This window comes from Phoca vitulina, unplaced genomic scaffold, assembly GCF_004348235.1.
Source record: "Phoca vitulina isolate PV1807 unplaced genomic scaffold, GSC_HSeal_1.0 scaffold13, whole genome shotgun sequence".
NCBI classification, from domain to species: Eukaryota; Metazoa; Chordata; class Mammalia; order Carnivora; family Phocidae; genus Phoca; species Phoca vitulina.
In genome coordinates this window covers 34,465,314-34,479,640 of record NW_022589716.1, presented here as the reverse complement: position 1 = coordinate 34,479,640, position 14,327 = coordinate 34,465,314, and positions in this window count along the sequence as shown.

Here is a 14,327-nt window from a genome sequence, read left to right as displayed (position 1 = left end):
TTTGATTTCTATCTTTTGGAAAAGTTGGCGCCTGCAGCTCTGTTGCGCTAAAGGCTTGAAATCTTTCATCCCTGACAGTAGGAGGATAAAAGGGGGCTCATCATGGTCTACCAAGGAGACTTTAGCTTCAGGTACCTCTGGATGTAAGTAAAGGCCACAAAACAGAATGACCACAAGACTCTTGCTCTTTCCTAGGACCAGGGTTGAGGAAAAGGTAGAGTCTAGTTTGCCCCACACTAACTAATTTATTTTGCAGACATAGCATTTTGAAGGGCCAGGCAGTTTCCAGAGAGAATCTGTTTCCCAGTCTGCCTCTTTGCCTCATGATTGGAGATCTGGTAGGAAAGCTCAGAGCGCTTTGATCACAGCCTCAGCCTTTAGCAGCCAAGTTCCTTGGTATCTAGGGCACTGAAAGGGAAGGGCAGCACAAGACAAATGGGCAGATGTTCAGTGGTTGAAGGTGCAGTTTCTGAGTACAGCCTACTTCGCTAGTAATGATTAAGTACCTTTTAGGTAATGTTTTTGCACCATATCTGAAGGTTAAGAGATTAGGTGGCTGTTTGCTGTTTTAAGCTGGCTTTATCTTTACATGCAGCCAGAAAATGAATAGTGGTAGTTTTCATTAGTAAATTTAATTTTCTTTTGAATTGATTATCAAAATAGCAATGCTTCTCCATTCCCCTAACATATTCAGTGCAGCTAATGCATAAGATTCATTTCTTTAGTAGTAGTGAATAAGGCTTCCTGGGCTCAGGACTTCTGAGCATCTGTTGAGGGTTAGAGGTATTAGCTATTGTGCCAACAGATGGCAAACTAAATTTTATCCTTCCTTTCTTGACTCTTTCCCCAACTTTGAGCTCATTTTGTGGCATCCTGGAGGGATAACATGTTGTGAAATAGAAATTAAAAAACAGGGTGAGACAAAGCCTGTCTTGGTATATGGTTAGGAAGGGGATCCAAGTGACTTTGTCAGGACTTGTCTGTCCCTCGCTTTTATTTCTGTCTGTGGATCTCGTATTTTCCTATAGAAGTAAAGGAGAGATAAGTCCTGATAACCTTACTTGGGTTCCCGGATCCAGCCATGCCTGAAGCCATAATAGCCTTTAACTTTAAAATTATGTGAGCCAATGAATTCCCTTTTATAATTCAAGTTAATATAAGTTGAATTTCTCTTGGTTGCAACCAAAAGAATTTTGAATAAAAAAATTAGGGCATGAAAGGCATATTGAGGTCATCTGAGGCTTCTATAAATTGATTGGACAATTACTCTCTTAGGATAAAAGCATCTCTAATCTTAAAAATATGACTCTGGTTAGAACAAAGGAGATGTGTGATACCTTAACCCCAGTCACCAACCTGATTGTATCCCTTACCTTCTAGTTGAAGCCCTTCCTCCTTGAACCCAGTCTTTCTTCTTATAGCAGGGAAGATGATGCTAGCAGTATTTGATTCATATCCTTTTGTCTCAGTGACTCACATTCTAAGCCCTTCCTCCATTAGCTCTAAATCTAAAAATCCTTAGGTGGTAGACTTTGATTCAATTGCATCACATGTCCAGTTCTGAGGCCAAGGAGGCAGAGTATTATGATCCTCAGTCCTATTAGAATCACACATTTAAATCTGGGGAGATATTGTTTAGTTAAATTTAGGTAGTGATTTTACAGTTTATTTTTATTTTTTTTCTTTTATCATTTGCTTACTTGTGCATAAAATATCACTTGTAAAAAAAGGAGCATTTTCACTGAATGAATGAGATGGTAATGTGAATAAGTGTTGACCGCAATGCCAAGGTTTAATAAATTGATCTCATTATTATCATTTGCATGTTACAACATCTCTTGGGGTGGATAGGGCTAGAATCATCTCACCTGTTCATTTAAGAGAACTGAAGCTCAGGATAGATTAGGAAATTAGTACTTTTAAGGAGAACCAAGCAGAAGAGCAAAAGTAATTTAATCTGTACTCTTTTTATGTCTACTTTTTGGGGAAGGGGGCTAATATCTTATGGGTAAGAATAAAGTATTAAAATATAAATACTGGGGCACCTGGGTGGCTCAATTGGTTAAGTGTCTGATGCTTGGTTTTGGCTCCGGTCATGATCTCATGGATTATGGGATCAAACCCTATATTAAGTTCCCAGCTCAGCAGAGAGTCTGCTTGAAGATTCTTTCCCTCTACCCCTTCTCCCACTCTTGTGCTCGCTCACACTCTCTCTCTCTTTAAAATAAATAAATAAATCTTAATAAAATAAAATATAAATACAGTGCATAGTCCATAATCTATATTGTGTTATCAACAGCAAAATTTAAAAATGTAAACTAGGCTTCTCCTACTTTTGTCTTCTACTTTCCTTAACTTTTCTAAATTCCACTTTACTCCTTGTGGAATGAGCAAGAATCAATAGACCAAAAGTATTTATTGAGCCCTTCTTTAGGTTAAAAAGTTCTTAAAAGTAAAAGTCTTACATAGTTTCTTGGTTCACCCACAGTAATTAATCCAGATGCTCACACATAACAGGAAATACTTGCTGAATGCATGTACAGATGAATAAGTGAATAAGTAAATGAATGAATAAGTGATTGAAAAAGTAAGTGAAGAAAAAAGGCCATGGTCCGTTATGATTTTCTTACTTTAATGGGCTGTAAGTATTAGAAAAACATATGCAGCCATGACAGCAAAGCAATCTCTTCATGTATTTTCTTACTTTTTAGAGTTGCATTTTGCTATATAACTAATACTCTCCTTTGAAGAAAAATATTGTGGCTCTTTGATTATCACTGCATAACTAACGACCCTTAAACATAGTGGTTGAAAACAACAATCATTTATTATTTTTTCACTGTTCTGTGGGTTGACTGGACTCTACTGGATCATTCTTATGCTCCACGTGGTGTTGATTGGAGCTATAGTGATCATGATGTTCTACTGGCCTGGGATTGTCAAGATGGTTTACACACATAGCTGACATTTGATGTTGGCCTACCTGTTGGGGCTATTAACTGGAATATCTTATTTTTTTCCCATGTGGTCTCTCATGAGGCTTGGGCTTCTCTATGACACAATAGTCCCAAGAATGTTCCAAAAGTGTGATAGCACAAATCTGCAGATCTCCTTAGCCTGAGCCTGAGACCATATTCCACTGGTCAAATTAAGTCACAGGACAAGCCCAGTTTCAAGGGAAGAGGAAATGGGCTTTATCTCTCAATTTAGTAGAGTGACAATTTGCAGCCATCTTTCTCCTACAGTGGCATATCTTTAAGAAAAACATTCACTTGGTGAATGCATACATATATGAATGAATAAATGAAAGAGATACAGAGTGTCTGAATTCTAATCTTGGCTCCATCATTTACTTATTATTTGATCTGGTCAAGCGATTTAAGCTTTTTGAGCCTCAGTTTTCTGAACTGTGAGTCGGGTTCTTTTGAAGATTAAATGAGGTCATGTAGGTAAAGTACTAAGCTCAGATATTCAGGTCCATAGTATGTATTCAAGGAATTGTTAACCATTGTTTTTATTGTTATATTTCACTGGTATTGTTAAAACATAAAAAAAAGCCAACTGAATTTTAATTATGGACAAGCATTTGATACTTCCCTGGGAGTACCTTGGTGTAATAATGTTTGGCCTGGGGAACTTCTGATACTGAGCGATTGAGCCTTACTATTTATGTAATTAAATCATTTGTCACCTCAGTGCTGCAGGCTTCACACAGAAAGAAAACGTCAGAATCATTAGTAGGTCATTGTGATCTTTCAGATACCCTGAATAAGTAAAACTCTATGGCTTTGATTTCAAGGATTGATTTGGGTTGTTCAGTTCTAATAATAACAGTAAATTAAATATAATTTCCATCTGGAGGGCAAATGGTGTGAAAGAACAAACATAGCTGTGTACCTTTAAGTAGTTAGAAGTGTACACATAATCTGACAAAAATTACCTCATGGATAGAGCTGTAAAGTGATACTGGTCAGGAAGCAAGCATTAAAACACATAATAAATGTGCAATTTATTGTGCCATTATATTAATCTTGCTGTGCATAAAGGCTGAATGTTAGTTGATATCCATAGCAGAAAAGAAACAATGATTAAAATGGAGCTCTTCCCACCCAAATCTGTTCCTCTTGCAGTTTTGGAGATGTCTGAATAAATGGCTCAAGCCAAAAACACAGCCCCTCTCTGTCTTAACCCTAATCTTACCCAGTCTAGAAGCTGGTCATTTAAGGTTTATCTTCAAATGTATATTCCAATTTGACTGCTTCTCTCCATTTTTCACTTTTAATCCTAATCCCAAACTCATCATATCTAGCCTAGATTATTATGATAGCTCCTGATACCTCCTACTTCCACTTTTGCCTCCCTCCTGTTCCTTCTGTGCACAGCCACCTGAAAGTTCCTTTAAAACCTTCCAGGGGTGCCTGGGTGGCACAGTCAGTTAAGCCTCTGACTTTTAGTTTCAGCTCATGTCCAGATGTCAGGGTTGTGAAATCAAGTCCTGCTTTGGACTCTGTGCTCAGCATGGAGTCTGCTTGAGATTCTCTCTCCCTCTCCCTCTGCCCCTCCTCCCACATGCTCTCTCCCTCTCTAAAATAAATAAATCTTAAAAAAAAAAAAAAAACCCTTCAGTAGCTTTTCCCATTAGTCTTAAAATAGAATTCAAATTTGCCCTCTTGTCTCACTTACTCTCTGATCTCATCTCCTATCAGTCTCCTCTTTGCTATGTGGGCACCAGATAGAGTTGCCCTTTTTTTGTACTTTTAATACACCAAACTCAAGTTTGAATTTGCCAAAATGTTTCGTTATTTGCTGTTTTTTTCTGTCAGAAATTCTTTGTGTTCAGTTTATCCCCATGCAGCCTCCTTCTTGTCATTGAGGTCTCAGCTTGGAGAAGCTTTCCTGGACCTTCCTTGACTGTGGAAGCTAAATCAGTACCCTCCACCTAATCACTTAATCACTTCTGTAGTCTCCTTCATAGCTTTGTAGCATTTACCATGTTGTGCAATTATTTTGGCCATTTATTTGTTTATCATTTGTTTCCTTTTTAAAATCATCAGAGCAGTGGTCTTATTTTTCTATCTTATTCACTACTATAACCGCAGCATCTAGAAGGTGTCTGGGTATATAGTAGGTGCTCAATAGATATCAGTTGAATATTTCCAGGTGCCTAACAAGGCAGAAATGATCACTACCTTCATGAAACATATCCTTCTTTAGTCAATTATACTCATATACTTATTTTTTAAAAAAGTGTTACAGCTTTTTAGAAGTAATCAGTGCTGAGAATATGTGAAAGTAACTTGGGATTCTCAGGTATTTGAATTAAATTCACATTCCTGTTTTCACTGACTGATCTTCCTTCCTGCTGATTTTAGTGATTGTTCTGCTGATAGGCTAGACAATGTGCAGGAACAGTATAAAGGCTGTCATATTCAGGTCCAGGGCTGTCATATTTTTTTTTTTAAGATTTTATTTATTTATTTGACAGAGAGACAGCGAGAGAGGGAACACAAGCAGGGGGAGTGGGAGAAGGAGAAGCAGGCTCCTGCTGAGCAGGCAGCCCAATGCAGGGCTCGATCCCAGGACCCTGGGACCATGACCTGAGCCGAAGGCAGACGCTTAACAACTGAGGTACCCAGGTGCCCCCAGGACTGTCATATTTTATTGATGTTGGATATGTGGATGATACTTAATAGAAAACAAAAAGCTCTATAGGTTCTTCACTTTTCAAAATTTGCCTTCAGTGAATCAGAGCAAGAGATCAGAAGGATTTTTAAATAAATCTATTGAATAATATGAGAACTGAAAAATGAGCCGTTCTATAGTTTTTTTCCTCACTTTGAAATGGTGTTTCATTATTCACAAATAATCTTTCTGAACATTTTGATGCACTTTGTGAAAATAGGTTTTGAAACAGTGCTTACATACTCAGTTTGGGGGTCTTTCAAAAGTGAACAATTTTTGTTTCATCATTAATGTGTGCTCATTACAACAATTTAAAATACATTTCTAGATGTTATAATTCTTCATAGTTCAAACTGAGGTACATTTCACACGTTCAATAGTCTTGTCACAATTCAGTGGCAAAGTTAGAGGAAGCACTTTTATAACTCCCTGTTCCTGTAATTTTTATTTTAAAATACACAGGATTTGGGGGGGAAATTTGCTTAAAACACTGCCATATCATTTTATCAAAAATGTATTAAGCATATCTAGAAGGATTAAAGTTGAATTCTCTTGATTCTTTCAGGGTATTTTGGTCAAGTTATTGAGATAAAATAACTATAATATTGAATGCCTGCTAGATGCATTAATTCAAGTTTTCACATGCTAGCACCTTTATGTACATATTACTTATTAGCCTCATTTCTTAGAATAGAAAACACATTCTTAAGCAGCTGAAATAACTTGTTCAAGGTTATGTAACCAATATGGCAGAGTCAGAATTTAATGCAAGTTCTGCCTAGATCCAAAAGTTTTTGATCATCCCGCAGTATTAAATTCTCTTCCTTAGGGTTGGGATCACCTTATGTGTTCTTCATCATCATTTGAAAGATTAGTGTTGAAAGCTAGAGGGCACAGGAAGGGAATTTAATGTTAGACTACTAAGCTCAAAGAAGAATTAATGGGAAAATTCCTAATGTGGGATACTAATTACTAATTTGGGATACTTATGCAGCCATAGAATTTCATAGCAGGGGAAGGATACCTTCAAGAAGATCTATCTCTTCTTCTCTTCACCCTCCTCCTCCTCCCTCCTTTTTTGAGCATAGTTGACACACAATGTTACATTAGTTTCTGGTATACAACATAGTGATTCAACCACTCTGTTGAACCACAAGTGTAGGTACCATCTGTCACCTACCACTTTTAATCCAACCTCATTTTGCAGATGACAATGTTGAGGCACTGATAGCCAGGCTTATAGCTAAGTGCTTCGCAACACTGTCTCTTTTTATTTCCATAATAGCTTGTTGGGATAGATGATATAATCCCTATTTTACTCTAGTTAATACTAGAACTGAAAAAGGCTAAATAACTTACCCTTTCAATGGGTGAATTGGGAGTCCAGCCTAAATCTGTTTAACACCAAGGTGTGGTGGTCCCTAGGATCATTTTAGGGATAGTAATCTTTTTGGAAGGAGATCTGGGGGAGGGGACTTGAAGGTCCCTGGATTGAGAAAGATCACAAGAATACTACCAAACTCTTGATTTAGCACTGCCAGTGATCCTTTTCCAAGCACTGACTGCTTAGAAAGTACCTTATTACATGCTCTGCTCACACCAGATACCCAGAATTCTATCCTGTGCCTGATTTTAAGATCCTGTTCTTTGGTTGTTGTTGATTGTGGCTGTTGTAAACATATTTTAGGCTATTTGCAGAAAGATGAGTAAATTAATTTTTTAGTTGACTTTTTATTTAAATTCCACATATATGTGATACAGTGAATTATTTGTTTTTCTCTGTCTGGCTTATTTCACTTAGAATAATGCCCTCAAGTTCCATCCATGTTGTTGCAAATAGCAGGATTTCCTTCTTATGGCTGAATAATATTGTATCACACATATATACCACATCTTCTTTATCCATTCATCCATCGACACACACTTAGGTTATTTCCATATTTTGGCTATTGTGAATAATGCTGCAGTGAACACCGAGTACAGTTATCTCTTTGAGATGTTGTTTTCATTTCCTTTAGGAATATACACAGAAAAAATATATACTCAGAAGTGGGATTGTTGGATTTTGTGGTAGTTGTATTTTTAATTTTTTTGGAGGAGAATCTCCATACCATTTTCCATAGTGGCTGCATCAGTTTACATTCCCAACCTTGCACAAGAGTTCCCCCTTCTCCACATCCATACCAATACTTGTTCTGTCCTCTTTTTGATGACTGCCAGTCTAACAGGTGTGAGTTGGTTTTGATTTGCATTTCCCTAGTGGTTAGTTATGTTAAGCACCTTTTCGTGTACCTCTTGGTTATTTTTATGTCTTCTTTTGAAAAATATTCAGGTCTTCTGCCTATTTTTTTTGTCAGATTTGTTTTTTGTTTTTGTCTTTTTTACTATTGAGTTATGTGGGTTCTTTTTATATTTTTGGATATTAACCCCTTATCAGATATATGATTTACAAATATTTTCTCCTATTCAGGTGAAGGTTGCCTTTTCATTTTGTTGATGGTTTCCTTCACTGTGCAGAAGCTTTTTAGTTTGATGTAATCCCACTTGTTTATTTTTGCTTTTGTTGCTTTTGCTTTTGATGTCAAATTTTAAAAATTATCACCAAGACCAATGTAAAGGAGCTTACCTTCTATATCTATATCTAGTTTTATGGTTTTAGGTCTTAAATTTAAGCTGTAATCCATTTTGAGTTGATTTTTGTGTATGATATAAGATAGGAGTCTAATTAATCTTGAATCTGAAAGTGGTCAAGTTATCAAGAAGGAAGCTGAAGAACTAGTTCTGTTAGCTTTCTAAAAAGTTACCCACTTGAATGATATGTTGGAATTGTTCTATTCCTCTTTTTTTTTTTTTTTTAAAGATTTATTTACTTATTTTAGTGGGGAGAGGGGCACAGGGAGAGGGAGAGAGAAACTTAAGCAAACTTCATGCTGAGTGCGGAGTCTGACGTGGGGCTTGATCTCACGACCCTGGTATCACAACCTGAGCTGAAACCAAGAGTTGGACACTTAATCAACTACACCACCCAGGCCCCCCATATTCCTATCTTTAATTTCCTTTACTTTTTAAAAAAAAATTTGCTTGTGATTCTTTAATCCTCTTAGCAATAATTCTGTGCTTCTGTCACTTTCTGTACCTATGGCCTCCTTGTATCCTCCATCTATCAATCAGTGGGCTTTGGATGCCTCCAGGACTCTGCTTCTTTTGATTTGATCCTGACCTGCCTTTTCTGTTATGTCTGGTGTTTCAAACTTCTGATTTTTGCTGTACCTTGTCCTCCCATGTAAAAATATCTATTTAGAACAAACCATTTCAGCCTACTTAAACTGTACTGTTAGCTCATGCTGAAAAGAAGGTCTGTAGTAGAACAAATATAAAATCACTTTAGCTTGAGTTGATTAGAGTCAATAAAATAGTGAACTTATAACAAATCCCAGTATTAAGGACTTTGCATTGGTGACTTTGAAAGGTATCTAAAACCAGTTAATTTAGCTCTCATTTTGTTCTGTTACTATTGGAAATGCCCTAATGGTTTTGAATGGCACTAACATAGTCCTCTACATGTGTACATTTCTCAAAGATAGACATAAAATGCATATTTGTACTCCAGGTGGTAATGATGCCCTTGAAATTGGTGCTTAAGGAGTACCATATTGGAGAGGCTGAGTTATAAGTTCCACTGGTTTTATTTGGAAATAAAGGTTCTGTAGATAGTAATAAGGGAGATAATGGTGACGATGAAGGTGGAAATCATAATGGTGGTGGGTATAATTGTAGTGCCACTGTGCAGAACACTTTCCACTACTTATTTTGTTCTTGAAACAATTCCATTCAGTAAGTTCTATTATTACCCTTATTATAAGATGAGGAAACTGAGATAGTTCAAGATACTTGTCTACCATAAGACAGTAAGTGGTATTGATGAGATTATATTCTAAGTGTTCACAGAGCTTGCTTTTTTTTCTTTTCATATCAGTTTAAGGGTCACAGCAAAACTTAGAGGGAGGGACAGAGATTTCCATATACCCTCTGCTGCCATACATGTATAGCCTCCTCTCTTATCAATATCCCCAACCAGAGTGATACATTTGTTACAATTGATGAATCTACATTGACATTTCATGATCACCTGAAGTCCATAGTTTACATTAAGATCCACTCTTGATGTTGTATATTTTATGGGTTTGACAAATGTATAATGACATGTATCCATCATTATAGTATCATACAGAATATTTTCACTGCTGTAAAAATGCTCTGTGCTTGGTCTGTTCATCCCTCTTCTGTCCCCAACCCCTGGCAACTATTGATCTTTTTACTGTCTCCATAGTTTTGCCTTTTCCAGAATGTCATATAGTTGGAATCATATAAGATTTCCTTCTTTCATTTAATAGTATGCATTTATATTTCCTCCATGTCTTTTTGTGGTTTGATTAGATCATTTCTTGTTAATACTGAATAATATTCCTTTGTCTGGGTGTACCACAGTTTATTTATCCATTCACTTACTGGAGGACATCTTGATTGCTCCTGAGTTTTGACATTATAAGTAAATCTGCTATAAATAGCTGGTGCATGTTTTTATGTAGACTTAAGTTTTCAACTCTTTGCGTAAATATCAAAGAGCATGATTTTTGGATTATATGGTAAGAGTATATTTAGTTTTATAAGAAACCACCAAACTGTATTCCAAGCTGGCTGTATCATTTTGCATTCTCACCAGCATTAAGTGAGAATTTCTGTTGCTCCACATCATCACCAGCATTTGGTGCTGTCAATGTTCCAAATTTTGGTCAGTCTAACAGGTGTGTAGTGTTATCTTATGGTTATTTTAACTTGCAATTTCCTGATGACATATGATGTGGAGCATCTTTTCATATACTTATTTTCTATCTGTTCATTTTTTTTGGAGAGGTGTCAAGGTCTTTAGCCCATTTTTTAATTGCACTGTTTTTTTCTTAATTGTTGAGTTTTAAGAATTTTTGGTATATTTCAGATACCAATCCTTTACATATATCTTTTCAGATATTCTCTCCCTGTCTGTGGCTTATCTTTATTGTATTAACTATTGTCTTCTACAGAGCATAAATATTTAATTTTAATGAAGACCAGTTTATCAGTTCTTTCTCTCATGGTTCATGACTTGGGTGTTATATAAAAGTCATCGCCATACCCAAGATCATCTAGGCTTTCTACTATGTTATCTACTAGGAGTTTTATTGTTTTGCATTTCACATTTACATCAGTAATCCATTTTCAGTTAGTTTTTGTGAAGGGTGTAAGATCTAGGTCCAGATTCATTTTTTTAATATGTGATGCCCAGTTAATGCACCATTTGTTGAAAAGACTTTCTTTTCTCCCTTGTATTACTTTTGCTTTTTTGTCAAGATCACTTGACTATATTTATGTGGGTTTGTTTCTGAGCTCTCTATTCTGGTCCATTGATCTATTTGTTTATTCTTTTATTAATACTACACTGTGTCAGTTACTATTGTTTTACAGTAAATCTTGAAGTTGGATGGTGTCAGTCCTCCAACTTTGTTATTCTCTTTCAACATTGTGTTGGCTATCCTGTGTCTTTTGCCTCTTCATTTAAACTTTAGAATCAGTTTGCCAATATCCACAAAATAACTTACTGAGATTTTGCTTGCGATTGCAATGAATCTATAAATTAATTTGGGAAGAACTGACACCTTGACAATATTGTCTTCCCTTCCATGAACATAGACTATCTCACCATTTCTTTAGTTTTTCTTTGATTTCTTTTATCAAAGTTTTGTGGTCTTCCTCATAGATCTTGTACATATTTTGTTCAATTAGTACCTAAGTTTTTCATTTTTGGGGTGCTAATGTAAATGGTATTGCATTTTTAATTTCAAATTCCACTTATTCATTGCTGAGATGTAGAAAAACATTAACTTATGTATATTAACTTTGTATCCTGCTACTTTGCCATTATCAATTATTAGCTTTCAGAGTCTTTTGTCCAGTTTTTCAGATTTTCTTTATAAATGATCATGTCATTTGCAAACAAAGACAATTTTATTTCTTCCTTCCCAGTCTGTGTATCTTTATGTCCTTTTCTTGTCTTAAGGCACTAGCTATAACTTACAGGACAATGTTGAAAAGGAGTAGGGAGAGGAAACATCTTGCCTTATACCTGATCTTAGTTGGAAAGCTTTGTTTCTCACCATTAAGTTTGATGTTAGCTGTAGGATTTTGTAGACATTCTTCATCAAGTTGGGGAAGTTCCTCTCTATTCCTAGTTTACTGAAGGTTTTTATCATGAATGGGTGTTGGATTGTGTAAAATACTTTTTCTTCATCTGTTGATATGATTGTGTGATTTTTCTTTTTTTACCCTACTGATACAATAGATTATATTAATTGATTTTTGAGTGTTGAACCATTCTTGCCAGAGCTTGCTCTTCTAGTCACTCTGTAGTAAGGTTCTATTGAGCTTGTATAAGAGACAATGGGGAGGGTGTGTGCTATGGTGAGTGCTGTGAATTGTGTAAGACTGATGAATCACAGACCTGTACCCGTGAAACAAATAATACATTATATGTTAATAAAAATAAATTATTAAAAAAAGAGACACTCTGTTTTGTAGGAGACTAGCCCAAACAGAAAGACTTTATCATGATTATGCCTAAAACGCCATCACCCATGATGTTCAATGCTTTTGATGTTGAAAATTTACAATCTCAGTACACAACATGTAGATCTCTAGACCTTGACCTTTGGGTTATTTTCAACATAATATGCCTCATTTTCTTTCCAGCCATAAGTACTGAGAGTCATAAAAATAATTTGGAGGAGAGCCTTGCAATAATTTTACCTATATATAGTCAAAGTAAGATATAAAGGGGCACCTGGGTGGCTCAGTTGATTAAGCATCTGCCTTTGGCTCAGGTCATGATCCCAGAGTTCTGGGATCAAGCCCCACATTGGGCTCCCTGCTCAGTGGGGAGTCTGCTTCTCTCTCTCATCTCCCTCTGCCTCTCCTCCCCCACTCGTTCTCTCTCTCTCTCTCTCAAATGAAAAAAAGTAAGATATAGGGCGACTGGGTGGCTCAGTCAGTTAAGCATCTGCTTTTGGCTCAGGTCATGATCCCCGGGTCCTGGGATAGAGTCTCATGTCGGGCTCCCTGCTCTGCAGGGAGTCTGCTTCTCCCTCTCCCTCTGTCCCTCCTCCCCACTTCTTCTCTCCCTCTTTCTCTCTCAAATAAATAAAAATCTTGAAAAAAAAAGTAAGTTATAAATATTATCATATGCACTTTCTTTCTTTTTAAAAAGATTAATTAATTTATTTGAGAGAGAGCAAGAGAGAGAGCACAAGCAGGGGAGGGGCAGAGGGTGAGGGAGAAGCAGGCTCCAGCTGAGCAGGGAGCCCAATGAGAGGTTTGATCCCAGAACCTCAGAATCATGAGCTGAGCCAAAGGCAGATGCTTAAGCAACTGAGCCACCCAGGTGCCCCTCTTTCTTTCTTTCTTTTTTATCTATCTCTATCTATCTACCCCCAATATATATTTCTTGATATATAGTGTAATACATACTTGGTTTGCCAGGTTTTAATGTTTGCATACATGTACCTCTCATCTACAACTTGCTGAACAGTATTTTATTTTGTATCAGGATAATCTAGAATTATTCTTTTCAGTGGTTTTGAAACTAAAGTACGTAGATTAACATGCACAGCTTATAAGTGAACTTCATGGTATGTGTATTGAGTACAAACTTTATTCTTGGCTTCAGTTTGCTTCTATACACCTATTTTCCTTTTGCTTTGTCTTTGTTTATTTTTTTCTATTTTTGCATCTTTTAAGTTGCTTTAAAAACCTTTTAGGATAAAACACAATATAAATAAATGATAAAACATATTTGCATTATAATTCAGTATTTATGCTTCATATTATTATTTATGAACTATTGAGAGATACATTTAATACTTTTAGCTTGAAAATAGTCACTTGCCCCAAGTAAACAGAAATCATGTTCATTGCATATAATTTGTTGTCTGTTTCTAGACACAGGGATTGTAAAATGAAAGGATAAGAACAGAGCTGGCTAGGGTGCCTGGGTGGCTCAGTTGGTTAAGCGACTGCCTTCGGCTCAGGTCATGATCCTGGAGTCCCGGGATCGAGTCCCACATCGGGCTCCCTGAGTCTGCTTCTCCCTCTGACCCTCCTCCCTCTCATGCTCTCTGTCTCTCATTCTCTCTCTCGCAAATAAATAAAATCTTAAAAAAAAAAAAAGAACAGAGCTGGCTTTTCATTTTTAAAATAATTTGCAAGACTATAAACTCTGTGGTGTATTAATTTTCCTAATCCTGTTAATAGATTATTTAAAATTAAATGGATTTTCATCTTTAAATATTTTGAAGAGGTGGATACAATGTCTGGAAGCATTTCTCAGAAAAAAATTTTGGTTTTCCTTACAAATGTAGTAAGCAGCAATGTATAAATACTAAATATATCATAATTTAGGAAGAAGAGCTACAGGCTATTTTCTGTTTCAACTGGAAGTATGAAGAGTTGGATTTTTCCCTGAGGAGCTAATTATTCGCTGAGATTACTATGGTAGCAGATTTTACAAGAAGTTCAAGATCTCTGTAAATAGTCATAAAAAAAACTATAGATGTCAT